The sequence below is a fragment of the Schistocerca americana genome, chromosome 4 (assembly GCF_021461395.2).
Source record: "Schistocerca americana isolate TAMUIC-IGC-003095 chromosome 4, iqSchAmer2.1, whole genome shotgun sequence".
NCBI classification, from domain to species: domain Eukaryota; kingdom Metazoa; phylum Arthropoda; class Insecta; order Orthoptera; family Acrididae; genus Schistocerca; species Schistocerca americana.
Window position 1 is genome coordinate 93,595,403 of NC_060122.1, and position 22,383 is coordinate 93,617,785.

The 22,383-nt window shown below is 43.1% G+C and overlaps 1 pseudogene; it reads right to left on the reverse strand.

Moving 5' to 3' along the window:
- Positions 1-288: 288 nt before the first annotated feature.
- Positions 289-406, reverse strand: LOC124614334 (annotated as a pseudogene).
- Between the last annotated feature and the right edge of the window lie 21,977 nt (positions 407-22,383).

Below are 22,383 nucleotides of genomic sequence, written 5' to 3' on the forward strand. Positions count from 1 at the left end.
CCGTTTACGCGACCCGAGGCGAAAAAGAATTTAAATCTTTTGATGTGTCGCCTAACTGATGAATACTAAAACTAAACTAAACTCCGTCCCAATAGGCCATGAAGGACCAATGGTACCGACCGACCGCCGTATCATCCTCAGCCTACAGGCATCACTGGATGCGGATATGGAGGGGCCTGTGGTCAGCATACCGTTGTCTCGGCCGATGTCAATTGTCGTGCCCGGAGCCGCTACTTCTTAATCAAGTGGCTCCTCAGTGTGTCTCACAAGGGCCGAGTGCACCCCGCTTGCCAACAGCGCTGGACAGACCGAATGGTCACCCATCCAAGTGCTAGCCCAGCCCGACTGCGCTTAACGTCGGTGATCTGACGGGAACCGGTGTTACCACTGCGGCAAGGCCGTTGGCGATGAATACTAAAGTGGCCATCAAAACGAATATTTCGAAGTAGAAAACAGTAACTAAATAAAATAACAGTGAATTCTAATATTTATAATATTTTCGTGGAGAGTAGAGAGATTAGTCACTGGTAGGGCAATATGTGCAGCGGGAGGCAACGTTTCTCTTTAACTGTGCTATGCCAGTTTTTAACTAATCAAAACTAGCCTCGCTGACGAGTGCGCTGTACGCCTAGTTTCCATGCATTTGTCTTCAGGAACTTCTTAGATATGGAAGCAAATCGATGGTGTACTGGAGTATTTACCGTTCCGACGTCTGTGTAATCGATTGGGTACTCGATATCGAGTCTCCCTTTCAGACTGGGCTTGGCGTAAACCAAGTTATAGTTTTAGTGTATCTGTTTCCCTTAAATCACTTAATTAACTAATGTCTGGATATTAAGCCGTCAAGCCGTTCCTCTCCACGACAGAAAGCCATACCTATTTGATGAAAGCGCGTAACAACTGACCAACACGTTTTTGTAAGAACGACACTTTACTTAACACGTTGAAAAAGTGGCTGCTGTTATCTTTTCTACCGTAAGGTTTCGGAAACCACACATTCCAATAGGATGTGATTAGCTGTACCCGTCCTTCAACAAACACAGTTGGGTTTCTCCATTCTTTTCATTGTATGCAGATTTTAAAATATTCCGCTTTTGACTAACTCTTTGTATAGTACTATCCCAATTTCGTTATATACGCCATTGTCATCCATCTAAAATCACATAATAGAACGCATCAGGAAAAAGTAATAGGAGAACAAAAGTTTCTACAGCAACAATTGTATTCTGCGAACATTCACATACTAACAAAATTCAATACCACTTTAGAGCATAGTAGGGGTTTAAATATAACAATGTCTCTGTAGGTTTGTGTCCCTCTTAATAATCTGACTACACAAACTGTTATTCCCTTATTCTGTTTTCCTGGTGTATTACGCTGTCACGTTGAAACCGCAGCTAACAAGGAACCCCATGAATGAGAGGTTGCAACTTCAATATTTAGTAAGGCTCATTTGAAAGTCTTATGATAACAATTATGACAGAAAAAATGTTAACTGCTAATGACTCACACTGTGTATCAGGAGGGCGACAGAAAATGAGTGTCCAGGAGCTGCAGAGATCAACTTTCTGTGGGAGGTATGTACTACACTTCACAAAATGGACATCAGCGACGTTCAAGAAATGTTCAGAACAAACAATGAACTTGAACGATGAACACTGAATGAATAATGGCTCGCGGTGTTGATCACAAAGGTTTGCACCATCAAGATCGAAGACGAGCTCCTTCAGAGTTACAAACCGCGCAGGACGTTCACTCTGAAGCAATGCTTACAGCATATCGGTGTGACGGGGTGACGAAGACTGATGGAACATGATGTCATGCAACCGAATGCGAAACAGTCTGTACTGTAGTTTATCGTAAAACTGGCGAGCCTTTATGCCGTAACTGCAGATTATGCTAGAATATGTTTTAGAGGCGCGGAAAAAAAAGATCCAGAGCCTGAATTTGTCCAGTGGTTCCAGGAGGTATTAATTGCAGTATCACACACTTTTGAGGAGGGATAATTTGCTCTAAAGCAGATTATACACAGACCAGGGATCAAGCAAACAAGTAAGGAATTTTGACCAGCTATTGGCCAAAAGCAGTGATCATACCATGTTTTTGGTTCTCTTAAGCCCATTTTCTCAATCGTGTTTGCTATGACGTAAATATTCCCTACTGCCCTTGGAAGATCACCAGAAACTATCGTAGGCGGCAGAGCACCAACTTCTCACAACACAATAAACTTACCATCCAGATTAACGGTCGGCACAATTGTATATGAATGCGTTAAGGCTTTGATGTCAGTTGATCTCGATGCAACTTTTTTGTTATCTCTAACTAGCAGAGGTCCTTTCATGTGGATTTTCTCTTCAAATCCCGATTGGTCGGAAGTGAAAACAAATTCCTTGCTGAACTATTTCATCTACAAATTCTCGGGCTGATTCCGCAGTTTGCAGTGCATCGTCAAGTTGACAGTTTGTTTGACACTTGTTCATCTTAAGTCTTCCAATTTTGTAGCACCGTCGGAAGTTATGTGACACTCCACTGCTTCCCTTTAAATCACTGTAATCTGCATCGCACTCTAATTTTATGTGCATAACGTACTAGATCACTGTCATACACATCCTGAAACCACGTAGAGCATCCGGAAACAAGCAAACGTCCGTTTTTGTAACAAGAGCGCCTAGTCCTGCCTTGAATATCCGTAGTTTTCCTTATGCATTAGATGGTCACGTTGCTGCGGACTTACTCGAAATGTGTTCGTAATTTTTTTTTCACTATGTTGCGGATTATCTACCATGTACATAATTACAGGGTTATTACAAATGATTGAAGCGATTTCACAGCTCTACAATAACTTTATTATTTGAGATATTTTCACAATGCTTTGCACACACATACAAACACTCAAAAAGTTTTTTTAGGCATTCACAAATGTTCGATATGTGCCCCTTTAGTGATTCGGCAGACATCAAGCCGATAATCAAGTTCCTCCCACACTCGGCGCAGCATGTCCCCATCAATGAGTTCGAAAGCATCGTTGATGCGAGCTCGCAGTTCTGGCACGTTTCTTGGTAGAGGAGGTTTAAACACTGAATCTTTCACATAACCCCACAGATAGAAATCGCATGGGGTTAAGTCGGGAGAGCGTGGAGGCCATGACATGAATTGCTGATCATGATCTCCACCACGACCGATCCATCGGTTTTCCAATCTCCTGTTTAAGAAATGCCGAACATCATGATGGAAGTGCGGTGGAGCACCATCCTGTTGAAAGATGAAGTCGGCGCTGTCGGTGTCCAGTTGCGGCATGAGCCATTTTTCCAGCATGTCCAGATACACGTGTCCTGTAACGTTTTTTTCGCAGAAGAAAAAGGGGCCGTAAACTTTAAACCTTTAAACCTTGAGATTGCACAAAACACGTTAACTTTTGGTGAATTGCGAATTTGCTGCACGAATGCGTGAGGATTCTCTACCGCCCAGATTCGCACATTGTGTCTGTTTGCTTCACCATTTAGAAAAAATGTTGCTTCATCACTGAAATCAAGTTTCGCACTGAACGCACATTCTTCCATGAGCTGTTGCAACCGCGCCGAAAATTCAAAGCGTTTGACTTTTTCATCGGGTGTCAGGGCTTGTAGCAATTGTAAACGGCAAGGCTTCTGCTTTAGCCTTTTCCGTAAGATTTTCCAAACCGTCGGCTGTGGTACGTTTAGCTCCCTGCTTGCTTTATTCGTCGACTTCCGCGGGCTACGCGTGAAACTTGCCCGCACGCGTTCAACCGTTTCTTCGCTCACTGCAGGGTGACCCGTTGATTTCCCCTTACAGAGGCATCCAGAAGCTTTAAACTGCGCATACCATCGCAGAATGGAGTAAGCAGTTGGTGGATCTTTGTTGAACTTCGTCCTGAAGTGTCGTTGCACTGTTATGACTGACTGATGTGAGGGCATTTCAAGCACGACATACGCTTTCTCGGCTCCTGTCGCCAATTTGTCTCACTGCGCTCTCGAGCACTCTCGAGCGGCAGAAACTTGAAGTGCGGCTTCAGTCGAACAAAACTTCATGAGTTTTTCTACGTATCTGTAGTGTGTCGTGACCATATGTCAATGAATGGAGCTACAGTGAATTTATGAAATCGCTTCAATCATTTGTAATAGCCCTGTATGTTTAATACCTACTCCTTGGTCAACGACTGTTCTTTACTACGTTCCACTGGAGACGGTATTTGTGGCTCCCTGCCAAACAAGGATGAAGAACTGCATGACCCTACACGTATTTCGCTATCACTTTCAATTGTTAAGCATGCATCATCATCATTGTACACTGTCCGCACAGTCGAGCGTATACGAGACTACGCATTCCACTGGCTCATCTTGCAGGAACGTTAATATTTCCTCTGTCACTTCTTTCTCACTCTGCGAAATTCCTCGGGTTCCATTATTACGAAATACCAACTTCGGCAACTGTTGTTGGACATACAGTGCAATGTTTGCTTTGTTTACGCTTGCCATTGCTGTGATTTATATCAATATCAGCAGTACTGTAGCAGTATTGTGTGTTGCTCGTCGACAAAGCAGTTCAACTACGCTCCGTAGCCTCGTGCTGTGCTCACCATTGGACACCTAGAGTCCCGCCCCCTGTTGCCATTAGCAACCAATATTGTGGTTCCCTGGTAGACAATATTTGGGGCGTCGAATGCCGCAAATATCATTGGCCTCCTGCGACATCTCACTCAAAGGGTTCCTTGTTAAATGGTGACCTCGCGTAATTTTCCCGAAGCTGGCAACTCCATAAAATGGTTCAAATCGCTCTGAGCACTATGCGACTTAACTTCTGAGGTCATCAGTCGCCTAGAACTTAGAACTACTTAAACCTAACTAACCTAAGGACATCACACACATCCATGCCCGAGGCAGGATTCGAACCTGCGACCGTAGCGGTCACGCGGTTACAGACTGAAGCGCCTTTAACCGCACGGCCACACTGGCCGGCGGCACCTCCATAAGGCAACGGGGAACGTCTGGGGTGTGTTGGGGAATGACCTCGCCCAAGGTATGGCGATGAGCTTCATCCCACAGGTAGACTATAATCTCCTTCAGCTGACTGGCGTGAACAGGAACTGTTGTGATTTTGATGCCTGGTGGCCTATTAGTCACCAACAACCCATCTTCCGTCTCTACAGTAGCATACAACTTGTTCACGGCGTCCACAATGGAAACTCACTGGCGTGTTCCTCTGTCCTCCAAATGTTTGTTCCTCTGTGGGACGTCCTATCTGGTTTGACATTTGGATGTATCGGGGTTGGTCACGTGCTTCATTGTCGTTTGATGGCTGTGGCATTAGACTCGGCTGAGTGCATTCTTCCTGGTGCAATCGGCAAGTAGCAGATCCTCTGTTACCTCCTGACGTAAGGGGTCGATATTCAAGGCTGCTATCTCTTGTGTACTCCGTCCGACATTTTTGGCTGCCATATACCGCTATATCCCTTCTCGAACTGCATTGTGTATGAGAGAGGAGAGCTCACGGTAGACTTCCATGAGGACAATATTCGGCAGGCTGTCATAAGTCTTTCGTCCTACTCTTTCCAGTTGCATTTCGTCGGTTTCCTAGCACCGCCTGGTTAATCACTCTGTCGTCGTGACATTCTTGACCAGAAGAGGTCGGACGTGCTGTCTCCGATGCCTTTCATCAATTGTGAGATTCTGTCGGCTTCTGTCATCTTCTCGTCCTAAAGATAAATTTAAGCATTTGTACTGAAAAGTTATATTCAAAAATTTATTAAGAGACAGTTAATTTCTCGTCGAGCCATTCATTCAAGCCACTAATTAAGACATTCACGATATCGTAAAGGGACGAAACATTCTATATGTATGTACTACACTGTCGTTCCACCATTACTTTGGACACCATTCTTCAATTGTACTGCCGCTGTGCGGACTTTCTGCTGATAATCGGCAGCTGTTTTCTTCAGCACGGCCTGCAATTTGTTCCAACTACTGACCTTCTCTTTTTTATTCTCGAACCATTTATGGGCTGCACCGTCCAAGAAAAGTACACATTTACCAAACACGTGTGTTATTTCTGGGGTCTCGTTCGAATCATTTGAGTCATCTGGGCTGGTGCCGACCAACGTCTCCGGAAATCACAGATGGTCACCTGATGTTCAGCTAACTTACTGCTTTTCTGGATTTCATCTGAGCATACTTATCATAGGAATCGTGTGCTGCTTGTTTCTCGGTTCCTGGCAATGTAGGCGACGTCTCTTACGTTGCGTAATTGGAACACGGTGATGTAAACGTTTTGAAGGCTCCGGCGCCTCCATCAAACACTGTTCCATCTAACCCCTAGTCAAGTCCAAATCTGAGACAGGTACGCCAGTAAAGTTCAACGCTTACAATGGACCGCTCTTACTGATCATCACCGACTGCGTCCAAATTTAGGGCTGATACAGGGCCTGGCCAGAAATGAAAGTGACAATAGTGTCAAATCCAGGTGGCCAAGCGTTTAGAAACAGAAGGAGGGGTTTCTGGCCGACGTCAGGCAAGTCAGGAGCCATTTATCGTGCCGTAGTTTCCACGCAGCGGTTGGTGCGTCATAAAGAGTACGGAGCGCTGAACGGATGTTCCTGGGGTCACCACCGTACGCGGAAACATCTTTTTTAGTTTCAGGTTTTGCTTTACTTATACTATAAAAAACCAAACCATTCTCAGTATTTCTTGATATTTTCATAAAAGGCGTGAGAAGGAAAGGTAAACAATAATCTGGGATCGAAATGAATTTCCAGGGAGAGACTGTAAGGCCGTATATACAATTTGATACTTCCGTTATTTCACTTGTTGATGATATACATTTTCTGGGGTGATATTCATAATAAAAACATGGGAGTAGTACTTTTCTCGGCATCTCGCACACATAATAAACGCTGCAGCTTCACAGTTCCATTACTGCTTTTAGTTTCTGTATGAAAACAAATGTGATTTACGTTGATAAAAGTCTCTCTCTTGTCGCACAGTTTGCCAGCAAACCACACGCAACGCACCATTTCGCGAAATATTGCCGATGATAGCTGGTGAGGTACATTGGGATGTATTCTGATGCAGTCTTCTCAAGATATGCTTTCTTCCTCTCTCTCGAAGAGATAAGACCAATTTTGAAGCAGTTTCATCAAATTCCTTACCTGAATATAAAAATTGACATCGCACGATTGCACTGGCAGAGTACGTTTGAGAAGAATAACTTTAAAACAATACGATGGCAATCCTTCTTCATCTTCAGAAATCTCGTCGATTTATTGTATATTTTTTCTCCTCCCCAAGAGTCGATTAACAGAAGTAATTTGTTCTCCCTATATCAGTGAAAACATTGTGTATAAGACTGTTAAAACTTTCCCAGCGTTTGATAAGGTAATGACGACATTCCTCATATATTTCGCCGCATATTCGTCCACTGGTTTTTGAACCCTCAGTCCAAATGAGCCAGTACTCACTCGTAGGCATACAAGACTATTGGCAGTAACTTTCCAAAAACGCTTATAGCATATTTCTCTGTGTACGAATGGGTTACTTTGTTCATACCCTGTCATTTCATGAGAAGTATTTTTGCCCATTGATGATACAGGGTCCATTTATAAGTCGAGTGGAACTGGCACCGTGGAAAACGTACGTACGAATGTAAATATTTCGCTATACATATCGTTAAAGAGAATATTTTGACCGTCGTAGACCAATGAAACTTCTATACTTACGAATTTGATCGGACATTTCAGTTACAATCCCTCCTTGGAAAGTCATTTGTAGGTTCCTCACGGATGCCGTAAGTGCAATCCTTTCTAGAAAATTTATTTACCATCCCAAATTTTCCTATTCCTTTCCTGTTCATTATTTTCACGAAAATATTCATAAATACAATACAGGATGTATCAAAAGAATCATCCGATTTGACACGTCTATATTTCTGAAACTAATGAACGTATACAATGAATTTTGCTTTTTGATGAGCGGGAAATTCAAAAAGCTTTTTCATCCATTTTATAGGTGTTCAATATATATATATATCAACCTGGTATTCAAATTGTTCTCACAATGCAGTTAGCATGTCTTGAGTTACAAAAAATGGTTCAAATGGCTCTGAGCACTATGGGACTTAACAGCTGTGGTCATCAGTCCCCTAGAACTTAGAACTACTTAAACCTAACTAACCTAAGGACATCACACACATCCATGCCCGAGGCAGGATTCGAACCTGCGACCGTAGCAGTCACGCGGTTCCGGACTGCGCGCCTAGAATCGCGAGACCACCGCGGCCGGCCTTGAGTTACAGCTTCCACAACTGCTGTTATGCAATATCTCAGTTAATTCATTGTTTTTGGTAGCGGAGGCATATAAACAGTCTTTTTATAAGCTCCCACAAAAAATAATGACATATAGTTCAAATGGTTCAAAGAGTAAAACACACAGCGTTGCAGAACCGTTCTCTTGCGGCGCCTGCCACTGAAGTTGGGTAATCAAAAATGGTTCAAATGGCTCTGAGCACTGAGGTCATCAGTCCCCTCGAATTTAGAACTACTTAAACCTAACCTAAGGACATCACACACATCCATGCCCGAGGCAGGATTCGAACCTGCGACCGTAGCGGTCACGCGGTTCCAGACTGAGGTACCTAGAACCGCCCGGCAATGACATACAGTAAGGTCCGGTGACCTTGGAGGCCAGGAATGTAAGCTAAATCATTTGGTCCAGTGCGACCGATCCATCATTGAGTAATCCTTTGATGTAAAAATTTCCGCACTTCCAGATGCCAGTGTGGCGGCGCCCCATCCTGTTGGTAAACTAAGTCGTTCGAATAGTCTCCAATTGTGGGAAAAGAAAGTTCTCAAGCATATCGACATATGTGCTCCCTGTAACAGTGTTCTCGGCGAAGAAAAATGGACCACACACCTTTTCCCGTGAAACTACACAAGACACATTAAATTTTTGAGAGTCCCTCTCATGTTGTACAACTTGATGTGGTTGTTCGGCACTCCATATTCTCACATTATGACGGTTCACCTTTCCGTTTAAATGGAATGTTGCCTCGTGACTAAATACTAAGCGTTGAAAAAAACTGTTATCCTCCATCTTGCCAAGAACAAAATTACAGAACTCCACATGTTGTTTGCCATCATCTCGAAAAACTTGCAGTAGCTGAATATTGTATACCGTTTCATGTAGGGCATGTTGAGCTGTCGAGATGCGAGGCGAATGGATTTCTGCAGACTCGTTGTGGAACTGTGATGGATGCGTTCGACGTCTGTGTTAGACACTCGGGGACGGCGCGGCGATTTGCCTTTACATTAACAACCTGTTTCTCGCAATTGTTTATGCCATTATCTAATGCTGTAGGAGGATCCAAACCATACCTATCGTCTTCTGAAAAACTTTTCAAGTTAAGTCGTTCAGTTCTAGTTGTGTCCCTAGTTAAAAAATTAGTTTACTCGAAGAAATTTAAGGGATATGGCGACATCTGATCTTCGACAACAGGAAAATTTTAGACAAACAAACCTGAAGAAATACAAATAACATAAATAGAGAAGGAAACTTTGCAAAAATATGGATGCGTGCACCCACTACGACATGTGTCGTATATAACCAGAAAAGATAAATAATTTGTGTAGGTGGTGCTTCACTGCTCGAAAATCTTTAAAGCAAATCATATTTGTATACCACTAGGAGATTCTGACAAAAGTATTCTCACGTAAGCCCGCAGGCCTCATTGACCACTTCATTGAAAGTAAAACATCGTGCTACGTTAGGTAGGTGGCTACGTCAGGTTCCTATTCATATTTCACCTTACACAATCGAACATTCGATTCTTCTGACAGGATCATCTAGAGAATCTTCAAAAAATGTTCAAATGTGTGTGAAATCTTATGGGACTTAACTGCTAAGGTCATCAGTCCCTAAGCTTACACACTACTTAAACTACATTATCCTAAGGACAAACATACACACCCATGCCCGAGGGAGGACTCGAACCTCCGCCGGGACCTGCCGCACAGTCCATGACTGCAGCGACCCTAGACCGCTCGGCTAATACCGCGCAACTAGAGAATCTTCTGGTGCTCGCTGCTAACTGAACAATGTCGAGGACCAGTGTCGCATTCACTTACAAAAGGGAGTTTCCTCTTGTGTATTCCGAAAAAAGTGGGCTTATGCAGTGAAATGCCTCTGGCAAGTATTGTTGGGCCATCCTCATGACAGATGGCGAAAGAGGGAGAGCAATAGAAGAGGAATATTTACCAGAATATTATTGTCATGCCATATAGGTAGCTTCCTAGTCGTTGATTGTATTCCTTACATGCCGTGGCTGCATACTTACTTCCTTGATGACGGGAAATGACGAAACTGAAAGCCTATATCCGTCATAAATTGAATTTCTTCCTTTCTCGGATATCTCAACCGCATCTCGGATTTCACTTCTCTAAATGTTGCTTTTCTTTCTGTAACACTCGTCCGTGAACCTAAAAAACCAGTGACCATTGGTGCCATCCTTCTTTTAATACATTTAAATTCCTCCGTTCGTAATATCTGGTGAGAGTCCTACACGCTTCGGCAGTACTCTAATATGGAACGCACTAGCGATTAGTAAGCAACTTTCTTTGTAGGCTGCGAATTCCCAACATCCAGCAAACGAACAGGGGTATGCCACCTGCCTTATCTATGGCTAAACATATGTGATCATTCCATTGCATATGTCGACAAATTGTTGCACCCAGGTATTTCTATGAGTCGACTGACCCCATCTGTGATAATTAATGTTCTGCGTCTTGTGATGTGCACAACTTTACATTTCTGATTATTTGCCGCGAGGGATTAGTCGAGCGGTCTGAGACGCTGCAGTCATGGACTGTGCGGCTGGTCCTGGCGGAGGTTCGAGTCCTTCCTCGGGCATGGGCGTGTGTGTGTTTGGCCTTAGGATAATTTAGGTTAAGTAGGGACTGATGACCTCAGCAGTTAAGTCCCATAATATTTCACACACATTTGAACATTTTTTTTATTATTATTTCATACAAGTTTTCAACTGGTACACCACTCTGAAAACTTATCAAGATATATCAAGAAGTAGTTTGAAGAGTATGATTAGTTGGTATAATCCAAATGTAAGCTTGTTAAATTGAATATTGGGTAGCACGCTACACATACTGATTCAGGAGTAAGATCATGTCATAGCTGCTGCTACATCTACATCTACATCTACATGACTACTCTGCAATTCACATTTAAGTGCTTGGCAGAGGGTTCATCGAACCACAATCATACTATCTCTCTACCATTCCCCTCCCGAACAGCGCGCGGGAAAAACGAACACCTAAACCTTTCTGTTAGAGCTCTGATTTCTCTTATTATATTTTGATGATCATCCCTACGTACGTAGGTTGGGCTCAACAAAATATTTTCGCATTCGGAAGAGAAAGTTGGTGACTGAAATTTCGTAAATAGATCTCGCCGCGACGAAAAACGCCTTTGCTTTAATGACTTCCATCCCAATTCGTGTATCATATCTGCCACGCTCTCTCCCCTATTACGTGATAATACAAAACGAGCTGCCCTTTTTTGCACCATTTCGATGTCCTCCGTTAATCCCACCTGGTAAGGATCCCACACCGAGGAGCAATATTCTAACAGAGGACGAACGAGTGTAGTGCAAGCTGTCTCTTCAGTGGACTTGTTGCATCTTATAAGTGTCCTGCTAATGAAACGCAACCTTTTGGCTCGCCTTCCCCACAATATTATCTACGTGGTCTTTCCAACTGAAGTTGTTCGTAATTTTAACACCAAGGTACTTAGTTGAATTGACAGCCTTGAGAATTGTACTATTTATTGAGTAATCGAATTCCAACGGATTTCTTTTGGAACTCATGTGGATCACTTCACACTTTTCGTTATTTAGCGTCAACTGCCACCTTCCACACCATACAGCAATCTTTTCTAAATCGCTTTGCAACTGATAGTGGTCTTCGGATGACCTTACTAGACGGTAAATTACAGCCTCATCTGCGAACAACCTAAGAGAAGTGCTCAGACAGTCACCCAGGTCATTTATATAGATCAGGAACAGCAGAGGTCCCAGGACGGTTCCCTGTGGAACACCTGATACCACTTCAGTTTTACTCGATGATTTGCCGTCTATTACTACGAACTGCGACCTTCCTGACAGGAAATCACGAATCCAGTCGCACAACTGAGACGATACCCCATAGGCCCGCAGCTTGATTAGAAGTCGCTTGTGAGGAACGGTGTCAAAAGCTTTCCGGAAATCTAGAAATAAGGAATCAACTTGAGATCCCCTGTCGATAGCGGCCATTACTTCGTTCGTATAAGGAGCTAGCTCCATTGCACAAGAACGATGATTTCTGAACCCATGCTGATTACGTATCAATAGATCGTTCCCTTCGAGGTGATTCATAATGTTTGAATACAGTATGTGCTCCAAAACTCTACTGCAAACCGACGTCAATGATATAGGTCTGTAGTTCGATGGATTACTCCTACTACCCTTCTTAAACACTGGTGCTACCTGCGCAGTTTTCCAATCTATAGGTACAGATCTTACGGTGAGCGAGCGGTTGTATATGATTGCTAAGTAGGGAGCTGTTGTATCAGCGTAATCTGAAAGGAACCTAATCGGTATACAATCTGGACCTGAAGACTTGCCCGTATCAAGCGATTTGAGTTGCCTCGCAACCCCTAAGGTATCTACTTCTAAGAAACTCATGCTAGCAGCTGTTCGTGTATCAAATTCTGGAATATTCCATTCGTCTTCCCTGGTGAACGAATTTCGGAAAACTGCGTTCAATAACTCCGCTTTAGCGGCACAGTCGACGGTAACAGTACCATCGGTACTGCGCAGTGAAGGTATTGACTGCGTCTTGCCGCTTGTGTATTTTACATGCGGCCAGAATTTTTTCGGATTTTCTACCAAATTTCGAGACAATGTTTCGTTGTGGAACCTATTAAAGGCATCTCGCATTGAAGTGCGTGCCAAATTTCGCGCGTCTGTAAATTTTAGCCAATCTTCGGGATTTCGCCTTCTTCTGAACTTCGCATGCTTTTTCCGTTGCCTCTGCAACAGCGTTCGAACCTGTTTTGTGTACCATGGGGGATCAGTTCCATCTCTTACCAATTTATGAGGTATGAATCTCTCAATTGCTGTTGCTTCCCAAATCTTTGAATTTGAGCTACATCTCGTCTACATTTGCATAGTCAGTTCGGAAGGATTGGAGATTGTCTCCTAGGAAGGCTTCTAGTGACACTCTATTCGCTTTTTTAAATGAAATTATTTTGCGTTTGTTTCTGGTGGATTTGGAAGAAACGGTATTGAGAATAGCTACAACGACGACCTTGTGATCTCTATTAGCTCTGGATTGTTTGTGGCTAAGAGATCAGGTGTGTTTTCGCAACCATTTACAATTGGCGTGGGTTCGTGGACTAACTGCTCGAAATAATTTTCGGAGAAAGCATTTAGGACAATCTCGGAAGATGTTTTCTGCCTACCACCGGTTTTGAACAAGTATTTTTGCAACATATCGAGGGAAGGTTGAAGTCCCAACCAACTATAACCGTATGAGTGGCGTATTTATTTGTTACGAGACTCAAATTTTCTCTGAACTGTTCAGCAATTATATCATCGGAGTCTGGGGGTCGGTAGAAGGAGCCAATTATTAACTTAGTTCGGCTGTTAAGTATAACCTCCACCCATACCAATTCGTACGGAGTATCTACTTCGACTTCACTACAAGATAAACCACTACTGAGAGACACAAAGACTCCACCACCAATTCTGCCTAATCGATCTTTCCTGAACACCATCTGAGACATCGTAAAAATTTCTGCAGAACTTATTTCAGGCTTTAGCCAGCTTTCTGTACCTATAACGATTTCAGCTTCTGTGCTTTCTATTAGCGCTTGAAGCTCAGGGACTTTCCCAGCACAACTACAACAATTTACAACTACAATTCCGACTGTTCCTTGATCCAAGCACGTCCTGTATTTTCCATGCACCCTTTGAGATTGCAGCCCACCCCGTACTTTCCCGAGACCTTCTAATCTAAAAAACCGCCACCACCTGAGTGTAGTGAACTCCTGACCTATTCAGCGGAGCCAGAAACCCCACCACCCTATGGAGCAAGTCAAGGAATCTGCAGCCAACACGGTCGCAAAACCGTCTGAGCCTCTGATTCAGACCCTCCACCCAGCTCTGCACCAAAGGTCCGCAGTCGGTTCTGTCAACGATGCTGCAGATGGTGAGCTCTGCCTTCATCTCGTAAGCAAGACCGGCAGCCTTCACCAAATCATATAGCCGCTGGAATCCAGAGAGAATTTCCTCAGATCCAAAGCGACACACGTCATTAGTGCCGACATGTGCCACCACCTGCAGCTGGCTTCACCCTGTGCTCTTCATGGCATCCGGAAGGACCCTTTCCACATCAGGAATGACTCCACCCGGAATGCACACGGAGTGCACACTGGATTTCTTCCCCTCCGTAGCCGCCATATCCCTAAGAGACCCATTATGCGCTTAACATTGGAGCTCCCAACTACCAATAAGCCCACCCTCTGTGATTGCCCGGACCTTGAAGGCTGAGAATCATCCTCTGAAACAGGGCAGGCAGCTGCATCTGGCTCAGCCAGAGACAGTGCCTGAAACCTGTTTGTCAGACGCACCGAGGAGGCTTTCTGATCAGCCTCCGGGGACGTCATTCGCTGCCTGCCACGCCTTGGAACGACCTCTCAATCAACTACATGCGAGGGCTCAGCGGCAGACCGATCTGGGGACAGACGGGACGAGGTTGACATCCCCGTGATACCCAAGTCCGGCTCCCCACAGTGGTGCCCATTGGCAACAGTCTCAAGCTGATCGACCGAAGTCAGCGCCGCTTGCAGCTGTGAGCGAAGGGATGCCAACTCAGCCCTCATCCGAACACAGCAATCCTAATGATAGGATGTGCTTCGGTCACAATGCCCTAACATGTACATTATTCAATGAAGCTGAAGCTGCAAGGAATGCAAGCAGTGAACCGAACATCAAACATCGTAACCGTCTATCCATTGCTATTTTACTCGAGTTATTCGAATGCTGATCCAAGTACAGGAAAACAATCAAAACATATTCACTTCCAACAAGGGAAACTCCCCACCGCACGCCCCCCCCCCCCCCCCTGCATCCCCTCAGATTCAGTGGTAAAGAGGGCCCAGTGGACAGCCGTCAAAAACTGAACACAGATCAAGCATGAAAGCTGGAAGAAGCTGCACTGAATTGTAAAAAAAAAGCAAAAAAGAAACAGTAAACAGTCCACGAACAAGAAGTATAATATACGAGGTGCAATCCAAAATTTTCGGGACTGGTGCTGCCATCTGGAAAGTAGGAGTAGTAGATCTTTGCATCGCTAGGTGGCGAGAGCTGGCATATCTGATGAGTCAGTGTGGGGAGTGGCATTCAGCTTGGAGGACGTGTTGCGTGGCCACAGTGATTTCCGTAATACTCTGTGTTTGGTGTGTGGCGATTTCACGGTGGATCCGAAAACAGATCAGTGCGTGTGTATCAAATTCTGTGCGAATCTCGGGGAAAGTGCTACGGAGACCCTTGCAATGATTCAACAAGTGTTTTCGGGACAGAGCATGAGCCGTACGCGTGTGTTTGAGTGGCATGCTCGGTTCAGGGCCGGCCGTACAGACGTCAAAGATGATGCTCACACTGGAAGGCCCGTTACCAAACTTCAACATTGGTTCGTGCGGATCGACATCGAACCACTCAAGACATTGCGTATGAAATTGGTATTGGTTATAGGACATGTCAGCGAATGTTGACTGATGAACTGGGCATTCATTGTGTCGCCCCAAAATTTGTGCCAAGGATTTTGACTGCTGATCAGAAGGCACAGCGTGTTGAAGTGTGCACGGAACTTGGTCTGACCGCATTTGATGATCCAACCTGGATTTATGGTTATGACCCAGAGACAAAGCAACAATCGTCCCAGTGGAAGAGCCCGGGTTCTCCGAGACCCGAAAAAGCGAGAGCAAAGTGAAGAGCATGATCACAGTTTTCTTTGATTCCAAGGGAATTGTGCACAAAGAATTCGTCCCACCCAACCAAACAGTGAATTCCGCGTACTACTGTGACGTTTTGCAACGGCTCCGTGGAAACGTGCGGCGACAACGGCCCGAACTTTGGCGTCAAGGGGACTGGCTGCTGCGTCACGACAAAGCGCCCTGTCACACGTCCTTGCTCACCAGGACCTTTTTGGCAAAAAGAACAGCATGGCGGTTGTACCGCACCCACTGTACTCGCCAGATTTGGCACCTTGCGACTTCGCGCTATTCCCAAAAGTGAAACCCAAGTTGAAAGGCCGTCGATTCGACACTCTAGAGAGGATTCGAGAAGCATCGCTTTCGGTGATAAACACCCTCAAAGAACAGGACTTCCAGAAAACGTTTAACCAGTGGCAGAAGCTCTGGGATCGGTGTGTACGTGCAGATGGGAACTACTTCGAGGGTGATGGTGACCATGAGTCCAAAAAGTGTGGTTTTCAACACATGTCAGCACCAGTCCCGAAAATTTTTGATAGCACCTCGTATAGCAGTCATAAGGGCAACCCGCGTCGTGATTAAGTGGTTACGGTGTTGGACCTCCAAGCAGGCGAGCCATCTTCAAACATCCCTAGTGCAGTTTTTTTCTTTTTTTTTCGCTTAATTCAAATTTGTGTCTGTGTCGTGGTGTAATGTCCGTTTTAAACAGCAAGGTGCAAGGCAGCGACCTATAATGACAGTTAATTCTGCACAGCTACTCTTTTGACAGCCGAAAGGAAGTTGTTTCCAATGGGAAACGCAAACGTTTGATGAGAAGGTGACATATCAACCGAATCATCCACCGGAAAACACGTCTGATGACTCATACACGGCATTAGTGACAGTTCAAGTGTCGTATGACAGGAATCTCTTTGTACGCCTGGTAAGTGAGACACATACATTTCCCTGCACGATAGATGGTTCGTATGAATTTGAATGTGGTTACTCCCAAGGAAATGATGAAAACGTAATAGTTTGTCACATTAACTGCAACAAATGAACGCAACAGTTTCACAATCACACAGTTTCTCTGTGCTCTGTCGCCAGCCGGGGTGGCCGAGCGGTTCGAGGCGCTACAGTCTGGAACCGAGCGACCGCTGCGGTCGCAGATCCGAATCCTGCCTTGGGCATGGATGTGTGTGATGTCCTTAGGTTAGTTAGGTTTAAGTAGTTCTAAGTTCTAGGGGACTAGTTAGGTTTAAGTAGTTCTAAGTTCTAGGGGACTGATGACCTCAGATGTTAAGGCCCATAGTGCTCAGAGACATTTGAACCATTCCTATATGGACCAGAGGTCTCGACTCTGCAACTGAAAGATAGTAAGAAACACCTGTTATTTGAGAATACTATTGAGAGACGGATTTTTGTACTAGTGAAGGACAGAGACAATTGTAGTCCCATAGTGCTCAGAGCCGTTTTCTGTGCTCTATCAAAACATGATTTTAACGTTTTTGAAGTTGGGTTCTGTTTTGGAAGACTTGACTCTTGAATTCCTTTGTTGTGACATAGTTCGCACCCGTTTATTTCTTGTTTTCATTTCTGTGAGACGTCTATGTGGTATCCCGCTTTCTCTCACTATTTATCTGCGACGGTACGTATTCTTACTACATGCCTCATATTCTATAACCCATGTATAGTATGACAACTGCCAAGACTACAAAAAGAGAGCAAATATTTCAATGACCGGACGGACAGTTCATAATGTTCTGAAAATAAATGAATAAATAAATAAATGGCGCAAGGGAATCTTGAACACAGTTTGCCCGCTAGGCAGTCCAACACCAAGAACACTTACACACGACGACGTCGCTGTTTCAGGCTGCTATTTATTGCTCTCGTTGTTCTTGGACCTTTCACTGTAACTATTTTGATTGTTCACTAAACCTTGTTTCTGTTTTCATGCTTGATCTGTGTTAAGTTTTTGACGGACTACTCATTCGGCCATCTTACCACTGAATCTGAGTGGAGGTGCATTAAATTGTTGTTGTATATTGCCTTCTGTGAGAGACTGCAAATGATAAGCTTCTGAACCATTGCTTGCGGACTTTCGCTTGGAATTTCGTGTTGCATCAAGTCATTGGTTGATAAATAATGTCTTTCGTCGACCATCCACACAAATTCTTCTAACACAGGATACATCAATTATCTGCCCAGCTCAGACGATTATGTTAATTTCTTCAATTGTTCCCTAATGGGTGGCATGACTACATATACTGGTGAGTGCAGCAGTGTTTTCTGATTCTTTACAGATACTTTTCCATGTCCTCTAACACAGTGAGAGGTTCTTCAATTTTTCTGTTATATCCATCTGAAACTGTTCACCATCTACTGTTCTATTTTCTTGTACGTTTGTCAGTACTGTTACACACAGAGCTATCACCACTTGTGTCAAATGGTTCAAATGGCTCTGACCACTATGGGACTTAACATCTGATTTCATCAGTCCACTAGAACTTAGAACTAATTAAACCTAACTAACCTAAGGACCACACACATCCATGCCCGAGGCAGGATTCGAACCTGCAACCGTAGCGGTAGCGCGGTTCCAGACTGAAGCGCCTAGAACAGCTCGGCCACAACGGCCGCCCCACTTGTGTCCCAAAATTTGCTAAGGGCAGAGTAATACATACTTCTCTGCTAATTTTTTTGCTATGTGCTTGGATGCTATGTAAAACTTTCTGGTTACTGGTTCAACCAAGAATGTAGTAGCTGTGGGATCTCCGACTGTCGTCGTTATCCGGAGAATTCTTGTCATTCCAACAAAAACGATTTCAGAGGTTTGCACCTTCAACACTAAGATACGCAGTTTAATGTAAACTCGGATAACAGACCTTTCTTTTGCCTGGTAACTCGCTGCCAACATGGTGCACTATGTCACTGGTCTGAACAGTTTGCGATCGAAAGTCCACTGCTCCCCCAAAGTAGAGCAGGGAATCATTCCCAAGAATTACAGTACATACAAAACCGGTCTTCCTTACGACATGGCATTTCCCCAGTGCTGTATTAGTTTCTGTACACAACCCACTGATTTGAAAGTGGCACAGCTTCAGCCCCTGCTGAACATCAGGCTCAGCTTAGCGTCCACGTTTGTTAAAATTTTTACTATTTTCCCTTATGTTGCCTCTCACAATCACATTTACCACTTCCGTTAGTTACTAAACGGCAACGCGGTTAACTAATCTTAACAGAAGCTCGCATGCCATCTACACTATCTACCCCCCATTTGCTGATCCATATTTCCCATTACTTCTATACCCTCGAAATCCTCCGCAGCCTCTGTTTCGCCGGTTCCGAGTACAGTCACAGTCGCTACTTAAGTAACTTACTGAAACGTCCCCATAGAAAAATTAGTGAATTACTGTGCTGGTAAATCCCTTACGTTATTTGATCTTCAAACAGCTGAGCAGAACTGAACGTACTCAGATATCTCTCTCTTTACTTATTCTGATCAACACTAAACTGACACACAATATTTTTAGCGCAACGCAATCTGACTTTCAATAATCTCTACAAAAGAATGGCCCTGACTAACAATAACCTATACCTTTCATGACTCACTTACCTCACAAGAATCTTCTTTACTCGAACTACTGCAATACAGTGAGCGCCACTACTGCCAGCTAAATAAAAGATTCTAACTACTGAAGTCACTAACTACTGATAGGCATAGTTAGCTAATGAAAGATTTTGATTAAGAACAAACAATGTATTTACCTTAATAGTGTTCAAAAGTCATTATATATATATATATATATATATATATATATATATATATATATATATATATATGTATATATCAGTTCATGACATCCAGTCTTACAAATTTTCTGTCTCTGATGGACACACGTCCAGATCATCCACTCTCAAAACTCCGCCATCTCTCTTCCCACATGCACCACTGCTGACAGCTCACCTCCAACTGTGCAACGCTATGCGCTGTTAACAGCCAACTGCCCAACACTACAATAGCAAATTCCAACAATGCAAACCAGCCACAGACTTCATACAGCACAGCCAGTGATTTTTATACAGAGCGCTACGTGGCGTTACCAACATAAAAACCTAAACAGCCTACATACATAGCTCCCGTGTTCCCCACAAAAAATTTTGCAAATTTTTTGGGCAGTGGAAAATACAGATTTGAAAAAAAATTTCATAATTACAATAGCAAAGAAATCAAGTGCACACAATTATTGAAACAATGTTGGTCAAAAGCTAAAATTTTCTCACCGTCCATAAAGACAGTCCTAATCATTCATCACAGTGTTAATTACAATTTTATGCATGAAGTCTGAGCAGTAAACGAAAATGCACACAGAAGTACTGGATTTCCATGCAGTCTTGAAGAAGTAGTGTTGTCCTTCAAGCGGAAAGACAGTGCTGACTCTAGACATGCAGACAGGTAATGGGCCACAACAGAGCAAACCCACCGCAGATTCAGTCGAAGTTTTGAAGAATATTGGTAGGTAGGTCATCACAGAGCAGACCCACTGTAGTCCTAGTAGCGATTATGGTATTGGTGGGCCACCAGAGGTGCACACCCACTCCAGTCCTTGTAGAAATAACGGTATTTGTGGGCTGTCAAAGGTGCAGGCCCACTGTAGCCCTTGTAGAGATGGCTAGCTGCCATCCATTGTGACTGTGCGGGTGCACAATCACCATTGAAGAGTCTAGCGGATAATATAGCAAGTCCATAAACCACCACTTGTACACTCACAAAAAATTTTTTCGAAATGTCCTTAGAACCAGCAGTGCTGTTAATCAGTCCCTTGCTGAATTATTAACACATGTGCAAACAATAACAGTCCCACTTCTCACATATTGTGCATATGCTATGACCAACAGAAATGTGTGAAGTGAAATGTATGGTTACAAGTTACTTAATTTGATGAACTGGTGTCCATTACAATTTTATAACATGAGAATACAATTACAAAGATACAGAAAACATCATAAAAACATAATAATACAGATAACATTTGTAGTAATACAGGCTTTATAAAAGAATAGAAATAAGCATATACGTCAGTGTTACAGGAATTATGACATAAGTAAATATATAAAATAGTGAGAATAGTTTTCGAAACATTACTTTCACACATGAGCATTGAAACAGAACAGAATTAATAATGTCTAAACATCTTTACAAAGAAAATAACATATTATTAGAAAAATTCTACAACACAACTCTTATCAGCTAAACACATGAAGACAGGAAAAACACAAATGCACAAGAGTACACAAAAACATACCGGAATCACACAAATGGAAAGGACAGGGTTTGTTTTCAGTGTAACATTTGGTAGTGCAGCCCAACCCAAAACTTCATTCCATAGATCTTTCCTCTTATTTCAACATTTGCTCCTGCAAAAAAAAAAGTCCTATTCAACCCTGTTCTTCCTAACCCCTACTGTTTTGTACGTATGCTCTTTTAAAATAAATATTTCTCATTTCTACCCAAATCTTTTTCATATAACTTCTCAATGCATTCTTTCCCTATTCTTCATTGTTAGTTTCTTATATAGTATCCCCCCTCTTAAGCTAACTTAAATCTACTGAGCTCAGATATATATACTAAGGGATGAGGCAATGCAGCAACACATAACAAATTAACACAAACAGAAATGAGAAAAAAATGCAAACTGGCAAAGAAAGCAGCAGTACATCTAAATTGGCAAAGCAAATGCAACGTTACCACTAATATGAGCCAATGTGCAGCAAAAACAAAAATAAATCAGTAGTAAAACTGGCTTAATGCAATGTAAAATTCAGTAGATCTATGACCGGCAAACAACAGCAGCAAATGCTACAACTTATACCTAAACATGACAAAGCTCCAGCAGAAAAAATATTACAGTAAAGATAGGAAATGTCTAATAACTATGTCACATCTTAACACTAGAGTGATGCATCACCCTGACTTACTCTACGAAACAAGTTACCCAGTCATTGAGAAAAATTATGTATGCAATTTCTGTGAAGGGAAATGTCTATTTGTGCTCTCTTTTCTAAGAAAGTACATCATAAAATTATTCTTTACTGGGTCTGTAGACATAAAATAGTGATATTAGTACATCTATTAAATTTTATTTTAACCAGTGCTGCAGTGCAACTGGAAACTAGATATTAAATAAAATGAGCAAATAAATACATAAAGCAAGAGGTGAAACGTCATTCACTAGCCATATGGCATTTCATAAGGCAGTAAAAAATCTTTCAACTAGCCATGAAATGTTTCTCATCGTTTCATTAGTCATTTCAATAAATATCAGAAAGTGTCGTATTTGCGATGCTTTCT